Source organism: Mastomys coucha, unplaced genomic scaffold (genome assembly GCF_008632895.1).
Source record: "Mastomys coucha isolate ucsf_1 unplaced genomic scaffold, UCSF_Mcou_1 pScaffold16, whole genome shotgun sequence".
In the NCBI taxonomy this organism is placed as follows: domain Eukaryota; kingdom Metazoa; phylum Chordata; class Mammalia; order Rodentia; family Muridae; genus Mastomys; species Mastomys coucha.
The window spans coordinates 48,606,418-48,619,261 of NW_022196898.1; the positions used below are offsets into that span (position 1 = coordinate 48,606,418).

Below are 12,844 nucleotides of genomic sequence, written 5' to 3' on the forward strand. Positions count from 1 at the left end.
GAGGAGGAGGAGGAGGAGGAGGAAGAGGAAGAGGAAGAGGAAGAAGAAAAGGAAGAAGAGAAGAAGAAGAGGAGGAGGAAGAAGAGGAGGAAGAGGAGGAAAAGAGGAGGAGGAGGAAGCGGAAGGTCCAAGCAGGTGGTGGTGACACATGCCTTTCATCCTACCATAGGGAAACAGAGGCAAGGAGACCCTTGGGCTCACTAGCTAGGCATCCCAGGCTACTTGCAGAGCTCTAGGTCTGTGAGAGTCTCTGTCTCAAAATAAAATGGGGGGCCTGGAGAGATGGCTCAGCGGGTAAGAGCACCAACTGCTCTTCCAGAGGTCCTGAGTTCAAATCCCAGCAAGCACATGGTGGCTCATAACTATCTGTAATGGGATCTGATGCCCTCTTCTTGTGTGTCTGAAGAGAGCAATGGTGTACCCGTATACATAATATAAATAAATAAAAAATAAAATGGGTGGTGCCCAAGGAATGACACCTGAAGCTGCTACATACATGCACAAACATGCATGTATACCTGCTCTCTCTCTCTCTCTCTCTCTCTCTCTCTCTCTCTCTCTCTCTCTCTCATACACAAATACACACGACTTAATGGCTTGGACAGGTATGGTACAGGAGAAAAGAATAACTGGTCCCTACATCCATGCAGAGCCTGAGGAAACGGTAAGATGGACTGACAGGCACTCACCTTATTTGATCTTTTAGATGGTAAGTCACTTTTCTTTTCTAGGAAAAAGTGAGAGAGGATGAGTAAGAGATGTGGAATTGTATCCCCATAGATACCTCTCCATCCAAAAATTGAGGCATGAAAACCAATTGTTTTCTTCAACATATGACACATGTTGCAACAGATGCACCATATACTGATAACTTGTGTGGAATTCCATCTTTTAGCGATGATTTATTGGATTCTTGTTATTTGCCAGATACCATGCCAAAAGCTTTGCAAATATGTTGGCTCAGTGAGTCCTCAAAATATCCCTAGGAGAGACAACAGTTTGGTGTTTCCCTCAAGAAATTAAATAGCGACTTAGCATATGACCCTGAAGTTTCATTCCTGAATGTATGCTGAAAAGAATTAGAAGCAGGTGTCTCAAAAACCACACATGGCCATATTTGCAGTCACACTATTCATAGCAGCGAAGGGTGGACAGCTAAACAAAACAAAGCTGATTGCAATAGAACATTACTCAGCCATAAAAACAAATGTTGTGTATTCTAGTTTGTTTTCTGTCGCTGTGATAAAAATACCATGATTGAAAGCAAAGGGTTTATTTTGGCTTATGGTCCCTGAGGGGGCTCCATACTGGTGAAGAAGGTATAGCAGCGGGCAAGCATGGCAGCCAGAGCATAAAGTTGGCTGACCGCGTCTTCAACCACAAACCGGAAGCAGATTGAGGAAATGGGAAGTGAGGTAAGGCTCTCTACTCTAAAACCCAGCCCCAGTGATGGATGTCCTCCAGCAAGGCTCCACTACCCAAATCAGTGGTTCTCAACCTGTGGGTTGTGACTCTTTCACAGGGGTCACCTAAGACCACCCGCATATCAGATCTTCACATTATGATTCATATGATTCATAACATAACAGCAAAATTACAGTTTGAAAGAAGAGACACTGAGGTATGAGTCTTTTTTAGGTAGAACTAAAAGTTAAGCCTATCAAGTCATTTTTTTTTCATAACAGCAAAACCACATAATTATTAGGAGTAAATTTAATTAAAAAAACAACCATTGCCAAGGGAAGCTTTAAAAACCCCAATAAATGGGTAAATTTGTCATATGTATGGATTATATATTTTAGTATTGTAAAGCTGCCCATAATCCCTATATTGATCAAAGTAATTCTAATTATAACCATCGCTACCAGGGGTCTTTCGTAGAAATTCACAGACTCTTGTTTATATGCAGAAATTGTATAGAATTCCAAACATTCTCAGGAAAGCAAAGTCAGGGGAGCTAAACCACCTGGCTTCAAGATACACTGTTACACTACACTGCAGGGCAGAAGAGACCAGGAGAAACAACTCACTGCGACAGAATAACATTCTGGGAACCCACCATTCATGTCTATAGTCAAATGGTTTTCAGCAAAGGCAATATAGTAACTCAACAAATAACTTGGAACATTGGGAGAATTCTATGGAAAAGAAGGCAAAGCTGCAATTTGAACTCAGATCTCTCTCTCAGTCTGTTTCCCCCTTGTTCTGTGATCTCCTCCCACCCTCCCTTCCCTCACCCTGGCCACAGCCAACAGAAAGGTGAATCTACAGGGACGAAGATGTACGTCTGTGTGCACATGCGCATCCCACTGTCCAGTGTTTGCTGGGAAGAATGAGAAATGAACAAGTGTGTGTGGATGCTTGTCTCTGACAGAACTGGTCTGCCCTCTGGGATCCTGCTATTGGTTTTCAAAAGGGGTAAGAAGTTTGTGAAAGCTAGATTAGAAAGTCACAGGTGTTTGCATTGTCCCTGAAAGGTCAACGTCTGCAACAGAAGCCCGGCATGGTGGCTCACACATTTAATCCCAGCACTTGAGAGGCAGAGGCAGGAGAATCCCTGAGTAAGAGGCCAACCTGGTTTGCAGATCGAGTTCCAGAACATCCAGCGGCATAATGAGTTTGAGATCTATGTGGGATGCATGAGGCCTGGTTGCAGCAACAAACCATCACTGTGGGTTCAGACCCTTAGGTTCCTTTTCTGAAAATTCAATCATAAACACCTCCCCCATCTTCTCCTACCTGCTTTTTATTAAGTTCAAATGAAACACTCTGCCAGCTCCTTCTAAAAGCTAAGCCGAAATGTCACAAAATAGAGTGTGTCATAGCTCTGTGTGTACTTATTGTAATTTCTAGGTAATAGTATTACTTTCTGTTTCATATTTCAAATTTACATATCAAGTGTAATCTATAATTACTTCTCTTGTTCCTTTCGTGTTTACAAGAGAATCCAGCATTCTGATAATGATTCAGAATTTTCTTACTAGTGGCATTCTTGCATCAAAGATAACTTTTATTTAATGTTTTATTTATTCATTTCTTTAATTATATGTGTTTTAATTTTTCACTCATTCATTTACCTGTTCATTCATTCATTCATTCATTCATCCATTCAGGACAAGTTCTTACTGACTGCCTACTGTCAGCAAGGCAGGTTAAGTGCAACATATAAATAAATGGAGACTTGGTTTCCATTCACAAAAGGCTTAGTCATTGCGACAATATAAGCACAGGCCAGTTATGACTCGATGCAGTTACTGATAAGGTTTTGATCTGAGATGTACCACCCATGGTGGCAGCCAGGGCAGGCTTCACAGAGGAGGTGATGTTCAAAATCGAGACCTCAGAAAGAAAAAGAGATTTTGTGAAGACAACCTGGATAAGGTGGAAAGTACAAAGCACAGCCAGTGTGGAGGGAAGATGGTGTGATGGATGGGCTAGAGTCAGGCTGGGAGGAGGGCAACCGACAGTAGTAAAGCTGTCAGGGAGAATAGTTAGGTTATCATTTCAGTGGCTGAGACAAAATGAGGAAGGCCAGACCCAGGTTCATGGAGATAAGGCTGGCTCTTTGCAACTGAAGAAGCAGAGCACAGATGACTTAGCCATTAGTTAATTGAACGAAATGGCTGAGAGCAAAAAGTGCTCATTTCCACTTCTCCCTAGTGATGTGGCCTTGGGCACAGCGCCTGGCCTGTGAGTTCCCAGTTTTCTCATTTAGAAAATGAGAAGTAATAATAACTGATTCATACAGTTGCTGAGAGCTTTAAAAGTGCTCACTGTGAAAGCCCCCGTCACGGGGCCCTTGTACAAACAGATTAGACACAGATATTAATTTACCACCTACTTCCTTCTCCGCTCAGCTCACACTGAAGATCTCTATGCAGTCTTTACCCTCCGTATTTGGGTTTGTGGCTCTGCAGGGCGGCATACCTCCTAAACCACATCTACAGAGTTTGCATGAGAACGCTCTAGGCTAGATGGACCATGTTTGGGATTGGGTAGCAGTTTCTGTGTTCCTTAACTATCTGAGAAAGTGACCTGAGCTCCTCGCAGGAGTCTGGAAGTTCATGGGTGAGGTCTGACAGTGGAGACCCTGCTCTGCTGTCCCTCCCTTCAGCAGACACTGTCCTATTCCACATCAGTGACACAGCAGTGGGAGTGGGACCCTCTGCACTCCTACGTGCCTACCTGGCTCTGTCTCTCTTCCATTCCAGAAGAGGACAAATGAAGGATTTGGGAGTTCCTTCAGTATCTTCAGAAAAGGGTGCTTAATGCAGTTGCTGAGATCTTAAATACAACTTTAAAAATCCCCTTTCCAAAGTAATGGGTCTCCTCTATCCCTGCTTGAACTTTCTCATCCCCTGTGCTCCCCCTCCTTATTTTCATATTACCCATGTTCTGCTCACTCCCTTAATGCTCCCCCTCAATAGTCTCACCCTGATTGCATAGCTTCAACAGCTGCTTTAGGTTAAACACATAAGGCAAAGACTGAAATCCAGTGTTCACACACGAGAGAGTACATGTGGCATTCTCTCTGGGCCTGGGTTTCCTACCTAGAAAGGACTGAGGGTCCTTACCACTCCTCAATGAACTCTTGGCAACTGAGGGAATCCAGGGGAGGGAGGGACAGCTGTCACCTGGGTATGAAATGGCAGGCTCATCAGGCTTCCGTGAATAGTTCTGAGTCCAATGACCACACACATAGTCTGGTTCAATCAGAGTTCCAAAACAAAACCGAAAGGTATGAACGTGAAAAAGTGTCCTAGAGAGAGGGGGGAGGGGATGAGAGAGGTGGAGGGAGGTCAGAGGGGGTTGAGGTAAGAGAGCGAACAGAATGCACTCATGTATGTGCATGGAAGAGTCAGTGGGTAAGCAAGGATCACTGTGCCAGCTTTCCCACATTGCTTTCTCCTGGGTGTCCTGGCTTGATGACATGGTTGCATCAAAGTCAGCAACACTTGAGCAGAGATGAGTAACCCCAAAGAGAGAGGAACAGACCTTGAAAAAAGTGGTTGACTAAACAGTGTCTGCCTGGAGCGATGCTGATTGAAAGCCCCCACCGTCTACAGAAGCCAAGATAATTAAAGTTGTAAGCTCTTTCGCAGACTAAACGTTCCCTTCATTTCTGGCTGGCATGGATTGGGTGTAATTGCTGAGACTCACAAGCAACTTAAGATACTCTCATACACAAATAATAATCAGTGAGCTGCATGACATGTGGTTTCCATACCTGATGAGGATTCATGTGCCTTTTTTTTTTTTCTTCCCATAGTGGATTTGAAGGTTTGCCTCTGCCGACCTGCTCCTGTTGCTTGGCAGATGATCTCTGCAGATTGCTGAGATCCTGAGTGGCTGGGAGGCCTAGTAAGTCACACCAAAGCAAAGTCTTTCATGAAACTTCAGCTCTCCGCCTCTCAGCCCCTGGCCACCTCTTCTGTGGTGGAGCTTGGTCTAGTGCTGTGAAATGATGTACTAACACTTTAAGAGGAATTGAGTTCTCCCACAGGAACTCTCAGCGGAGAGCCACTTGGGTCTCCTGAATGGTGTCTCTATGGTGGGGAACAGCTGGGACATTTGCCGATTCCCGGTAAGTTTCTAGGCTTCAAGATGGGGAAATCTAGGCTTCAGGATGGGGAAATCAGGATGGGGAAATGAAAGGAGGGTGGGTGGAGAGTGGTAGCTGGGCCTCACTCAGCACACAGTCCCCAGATGTCACCAACCTAAGTCTGTGATGCTGTAGGAGGACAAGTCATTTAGGGTAGTAGTTGAAACTAAGTGATACTCATTATCATGATAATCCATGGACAATGAGTTCTTAACTGTCTTCTAATAAGGGCCAAGAGGGCAGACCTATAGTCTTCCAGCACAGGTAATCCCACACTCACCTCAGATACATGTTCATTTCTACCCAATGTTCCTCTAAGGCCATGAACTTATTCTTTTAATTTTTAAAATTTTTTACATGTATAGGTATTTTGTCTGTATACATGTCTGTTGTGGAGAGCCTTTTGGGGAGCTGACATTGGCCTAGGACAAGAAAATGGGCTTCAGGCAGGAATCTGACATTGGCCATGACAAGGAAGTAAGTTTCGACAAGAAGAATCTAACTTTAGGCTATGATAGGGGAGTAAGTTAAGGCAGGAATTTTAATCTTAGGGTGGCTCAAAAGAAGAAGGCTTCAGGCAAGATTTTGGGCTTGGACAAGGAAGTGGGCTCAAGTATTTTGGTTGTTATGACAAGCCCTTTTAAACAACTGTCACAAGAGTGATCACGGGGCTCTGCTTACTGCCTTGCTAGTTCTTTATTGTACTGCTCACCCTTAATACCTGCATGTAATAAAAATGGTTTAAAAGTGGATTGGAAAAATAAAATTTGCCTTCAGTCTCAGAATTGACTGGGGCCACACTGCAGCATCGTCTAACTGTCTCTTTCTTTTCAATCCTCAATCCTGAGCCAGAGGACCCGTTGACTGACTGAGCGGGCTTGGTCAGTCTGTGTACAACTTGCATGCCATGGAGACCAGAAGAGGGAATTAGATCCCCTGGAACTGTAGTTCTAGATGTTTGTGAGACACCATGTGAGTGCTGGAAATGAAACAAGGGTCTTCTGGAAGAGCAGCAAGTGCTCTTAACTGCTGAACCATCTCTCTAGCCCCTGAATTTAGCGTTACTGCTAACAATTCGTTTTTACCCATGGCTCTTTAATACATGTCTATGTTTTTAAAGCACATGGTTAGCAGTGCTGATAGAGAATCAAACAAGGTCTCCCTGAAATGCCAGTGTATAAACCAGATTCGAAGGCAACTGCTACAACAGACACTAGGAGCCAGAGCTCTGCTCAGAAAACTCTGACCTTCATCTGACCCTGCAAGCTGTATCTCCCTTCAGACCACTAGGGAAGCAGGTGACTCTCAGAAACACAACTCAAAACCCACTGACACACACTGGGTCTCATTCTACATGCTCATTGAGAGGCAGGTCGATCAGAACTAGTATTTTATGGGCAATCACAGGTTTAGGGATGCTATGTCTCACAGGTGGGAGCCAGTGGTTCTAGGACTTGAATCCAGCCCAATGCTAAATATCTGGCTTGATAATCTCTTAACTTTACCTATGTATTTCACTTTGCTCACTTCCCCAACCTTTCCAAGAGGCATGGTCGAATGTTAGAGAACAACTCATAAAGGAGAAAGGAAGGCAGGCAGATACACCATCCCCCAGACGATCTTCCACAGGTGCTAAATGAGTCATTTCTCATTCTAGAAAGGATATGCTAACCACGGGTCTGATGAGTTGGGTCAGAATGAGATCTGCTCTCAGCCTCTGCTCACCTTCAGTGATCAGAATTTCAATTTCTTAATAATTTCTGTCACTGCCTGACTGTGTCTAAATATTTAGGCAGATCTGTGCGAGTCGTTTTGTCTGTTTGATGTGCCACATATATTTATGTATTCCGATTGTCAGTCAGTAAGCAAACCATGCCATAGGAAGCAGATGTGATCTGACAGTTGCCAAATGTGGTTCTCACTTTCTCCAACATTCCTTGCACCTTTCAAAAAGCAGGACTGGATTCTGCCTTAGGAGTGTAGGGCCTGGAGAGCTTCATTCCCTGAAAGTCACCCCACACTTCTGTCCAGTGAAATATCCATACCTCCAACTCTTCCCCTGAAGCCTTGATTTCACATTCTTAGCCCATGTCCAAGTTCAAGAACTTCATTTCATCTGACATATAAACCATGATCAGAAGCAATGGAATTTACACATTCAGAGTTATATTAACTCTTGTCTAAAACAATGCTTTCGGAATGTTCTATTGTGGTGTCCGCTGCTATCTCTTAACTCCTAAAAGGTAGAGGAAACTGGGTTTTTTTGAATTCTTTTTTTTTTTTTTTTTTGGTTTTTTGAGACAGGGTTTCTCTGGATTGCCCTGGCTATCCTGGAACTCACTCTGTAGACCAGGCTGGCCTCGAACTCAGAAATCCGCCTGCCTCTGCCTCCCAAGTTCTGGGATTAAAGGCGTGCCCCACCACTGCCCGGCTTCTTCTCCTTTGCCTCCGACTTTAACTCTACCAAATCATTCTTGAGAGCTTGTTTGGAGGCTCTAGCAGGAGCTACAGCTACTTTTAGGTCTTTGACTGAAGACTAGGCCTCCTTTCTTCTGGGAAGGTTGCAGCTTTGAGAGGGATACAGATAGAGTGGTGAGGGAGGAAGAGGAAGCCAATCAGCTCATCTGAATCAGCCCTGATGGTCAGTGGGGTGACGATGTTGAAGCCAGGTCACCATCACGTCCACCACTAAGTTCTTCTGATTAAATGGTTTTGTTATCTTCTCTCTGTCTTCCCCTTTGTGCTCCAATCCCTGTGGTCCTACTTCACTCATTCCCTCCCTATTCTCTGTCAGCAACTGCAGCAGAGTTGGTGGGTATTTCAGCAGTTAGACTAACTGGTCGCTTTCTCTCCTGATTTGTTCTCTTTAACGCCTCTACAACTTAACTTTCGTAAGGCTAAGTTCATACAATGGCCCTGCTCAGTCTGTCTCCAATCTATCTCATCAGTCTCTCTTCAATCATACAGTATTCCATCTCCCCACCTCCTCTATCCACTCAGAAATTTCTTTTTAATAAAATGCATCTTCTAGCTTTCCCTGCTCTTCTCTTCCTGTGGCTGTCGTACCAAGATAATGTTGAGCCTCATTGCTCACGGGCTGTCCTGGGTTGACTGCCGATGACAGCAGTCATTTGAGGCTTCACCTGGCTTTATGGTCTCCAATTGATCTTCATGTGTTTTTCCTACTATAATAATATATTTGTTCTTGTAACTTTATATCCCTACAGTGAGCGCTGTTCTTCTCATCCATCCCTCTTCTTATTTACTCATTACTTAAAAACTTGCATTTCTATATATGAAACTTTGTGTGTGTGTGTGTGTGTGTGTGTGTGTGTGTGTTGTATGCTCATCTGTGTTGCCAGAGGAGCCAGAGGAGGATGACCTGCTGTCACTCTGTACTTCAATCTGAGGCAGAGTCTCGCCCTCTGAAGCTGAGGGTGGTGGCCAGCAAGCCTCAGTGATCAGCCTCCTGTCTTTGTCCCTCACAACACCGGTTACAGGTGCACATGGCCTGGCTTGAATTTTTATATAGGTTCTTAAAATCCAAACACTGGTCTTTATGGCTGCACAGCAAGTATTTGTACATAGGACTCCCTGTCCTCAGCAATCAACTAGAGACTTTTATTTATTTATTTATTTATTTTGGTTTTTCAAGACAGGGTTTCTCTGTGTAGCCCAGGCTGTCCTGGTACTCACTCTGTAGACCAGGCTGGCCTTGAACTCAGAAATCAGCCTGCCTCTGCCTCCCGAGTGCTGGGATTAAAGGCGTGCACCACTGGCAACTAGAGACTTCTTGATAGTTTACTTTATAATAGTTTGTTCAAACCAGACATCATGGCACAAGCCTTTAATCCCAGCACTTGGGAGGCAGAGGGAGGGGGAAATCATTGTGAGTGTGAGGCCAACCTGGTCTACATAGTGTGATCCAGGAGAGCCAGAGATAGGGAGACCTTGACAAACAAAACAAAGTTTATTCAAATTTCCTATCCTCTCATGCCTTCTGAATTTTGCCTGAGGAGTATCACCTCCATTTCATCTAGGCTATTAAGCTTGTTAGGATAATTCTTCATTGCCTGTGAAATCTATGGTGAGTCTTTAGTTATTTTTTCCTTTATTCTATGCTGTTTTTTCCTAGAAATTTCTTATTATCACCCTGGATTTATAATTATCAGAAAGTTACACACACACACACACAAAAGAGGTTTTCTTGTATACTATATTTTACTTTCTAAGTTGATGATTTAACCCATGTCTTGTGCACAGGGTGTTTCCGGGAACATGTTTGTCTTTTGAGAACTCCGAAGCCTGTTTACTGAAGCCTCATGCTTAATGGGGTATCTGAGACATCCAACATCCTTTAGACTTTACTCTTTGGGAAAATGCTCCACTGACTTCGTCTCAGTAGCACAATTGAGAAATCTGATGTTCCATTCACAGTACTCGGTAAGGTATCATTTTCTGTATGATTTTAGAATTGCCTTTTGAAATGTGAAAATATTGTCTTATATTTTACATCCTAAATTACTTCTTCCTTCCTTTTTTTCTTTTTTTTTAATTTTTCTTTCTCTCTGGTTTGGGACCTGGATCAAAGGGACTGAGGTGCATATTTTACATAACAAAGCAGACCTGGTCTCCAGATTCTCCCAGCATCCCTCAGTCCCTACCTGGCATACCCTGCCCCAACCCTGAACTTTCCAGCCCAGGGGCTGGCTGCCCTTACTCCAGAGGCTCCTCCTCCCTATATAATCTAGACATGTTGTGCCCCACCCCCTTTCTTTCTCTTCACCTTCTCTTCTTCTCCCCTCCACCCCTTCCCTTGCCCCAAGGATTGAGGCCCAGGGGACTCACCTGAGAGCAGCTTCCCAATAAACCCACCTTTAATATAATCTAATGTGGTTTGGACTGGCTCCTTTCACCAGCGGCGAATCACCTACGCTTCTCATCCTTGTGCTTCTTTAGCATTGCATTGGCCTTTCCTTCTAAAACATTTTCTATTTCAGTCACACACATTGCTGTTTGGGGAACTTTGAGTTATTATTTATCTATACGTTATCCCCCATCTCTATTGCGATACATTTCATGCCTTTACCTAAGATCTAAAAGAACAACAGTTGTTCTTTTTGTTTGCTGGCTGTGTATCTGGGCTGTCTTCAAAGAGGCACACTCAACTGGCTGTTTCAGCTCGAGGGAGTCCTGAGCTGATCTGCACAGCTGCAACTATTTCTCTTCTTGTGAGGTCTTCCGTGGTTCACATGGTCAGAGCAGTGCTTGGCATGAGTGCTTTTGAAGAACGAGCGTGCCAGCTTCGTATAGACAGGTGTCAAAATTATTGATTGGGCGAGGTAGATCACACGATCACATCTCATTATCCCAAAGGCACATATGCCTTTATTTTTTTTCCTTTTTTAAGAACCTTAGTGTATATAACAATAATCGAAGAAAAAGAAGTCTATTAATTTGAGAGTGAGGGTCATGGATGAATTGGAAGAAAGGGAAAGGAAGAAGTGATGTAATTAAGTTTAAAAACATAAAAATGAGGAGAAAAGAGAAGGGAAAAGTACCTTTCTTAATTCAGTTTATGTATATGGGTGTTTTGCCTGTCCATATGTCTGCACACCATGCACATGTCTGGTACCTAAGAAAGCCACAAAAGAGCATCCAATCCCCTGAAACCGGAGTTGCAGATGGTTGTTAGCAACCTATGTGGGTGCTAGGAATTGAACCTGGGAGCTCTGGAAATTTGTAATGGCTGAGCCATCTCTCCAGGCCCAGGCACATACACTTAACATTTGTTGTGCACAATATGGTTGTTGTTCTCCCATGCATCAGAACCAGGTGAATGATGGAGTTGGGAGTCAGTGTGAGGGGGCAGACTGTTGGGGTTGGTCTGGTGTATTTATTCAGATGCTGATTTCTGTGCCAAGATATCTGTTTACAGTACAGATGATGGCAGGGATAAGTCAAGAATCTCTGGTTTCAGTGTTATGTAAACACTGTTTTCCATAATCTCTGGTTGGTTAATAAAGAGCTGATCAGCCTGTTAGCATTCTGTCTAAACTCCACCCCCACAGATACCTGGCAGCAGCCATGCATGCTCCTCCCCATGGTTACCTGGTAACTGCCAGGTAGGCCTGGCCCTATAAAGGGGCTGCTTACCCTCTCCTCTCTCTCTTACTCCTGCTTCTCTCCCTTGCCTCTTGCCCCCTTGCTTCCCCTCTCTCCACGTGGTCATGGCTGACCCTTACTTCACTACTCTCTCCTTCTCTCTGCCTTTCTCTGCTTCTGCTACCCTCTTAACTCCCCTCCCCATGCCCTAAATAAACTCTATTCTATACTATACCGCTATGTGTCTGGTCCCTCAGGGGGAAGGGATGCCTCAGCATGGGCCCGCCAAGGCACCCCCTTCCTCCACACCTCGCCAGAACATATTCTTATAGTTCTTTCTCTTTTTATGATCATAACACAGCCTATGACTGGGCAGGAGAGGACAGCCAGAGGTGGGACATTGGATCCCAGGGAGAGGGGCCCAGGTGTGAGGAGAGAGAGAGAGAGAGAGAGAGAGAGAGAGAGAGAGAGAGAGAGAGAGAAGCAGAAAGAGAAGAAAGGTGTGGAGACCCTGACAAATTCGCCTTGAGGACACACATTGTGATAGTTTGTATCTGCTTGGCCCAGGGAGTGGCACTATTTGGAGAAGTGTCCACTTCTGAAGTAAGGTGTGGCCGGGTTGGAGGAAGAATGGTTGTTGTGTTTTATAAAAAAGAAAAAGCCAGGGATATGTTTGGTGGAGGTTCGGTGACAGTATAGTATAGAGTTTATTCAGGGCGAAAGGCAGAGAGAGAGGGAGGGAGAGGGTAGAGGAGTAGAGGCTGACCATGAACATGTAGGGGGCGGGGCTGAGGGGAGTGGGGAGAGAAGGGACAGAGAGGGAAGAGAGGAAGGGAGTGAAAAAGGCAGGAGAGGGAGGAGGGAGCAAGCAGCCCCCTTTATAGAGAGGCACACCTGGCTACTGCTAGGTAACTGTGGGGCAGAGCCTAGAAGGAATGCCAGCAATGTCACTGTGGGCGTGGCTTAACTGCCTGGAAGCCAGTCTTCTAGCTGTCTTCAGAACAAGTGGTGGCACATGCCTTTAATGCCAGCACTTGGTAGGCAGAGGCAGGCAGATTTCTGAGTTCGAGGCCAGCCCGGTCTACAAAGTGAGCTCCAGGACAGCCAGGGCTATACAGAGAAACCCTGTCTCGAAAA

At 44.6% G+C, this 12,844-nt stretch overlaps 1 long non-coding RNA gene across 1 annotated transcript in view; it reads right to left on the reverse strand.

Moving 5' to 3' along the window:
- LOC116094208 overlaps nucleotides 1-5,578 on the reverse strand; it is a 6,912-nt gene extending 1,334 nt beyond the window's left edge. The window contains exons 1-2 of the long non-coding RNA XR_004119997.1: nucleotides 5,228-5,578; nucleotides 690-727 (exon numbers count right to left, since the gene is read on the reverse strand). This is a non-coding gene — a long non-coding RNA (uncharacterized LOC116094208). The remainder of the gene's footprint in view (nucleotides 1-689; nucleotides 728-5,227) is intronic.
- Nucleotides 5,579-12,844: the final 7,266 nt, after the last annotated feature.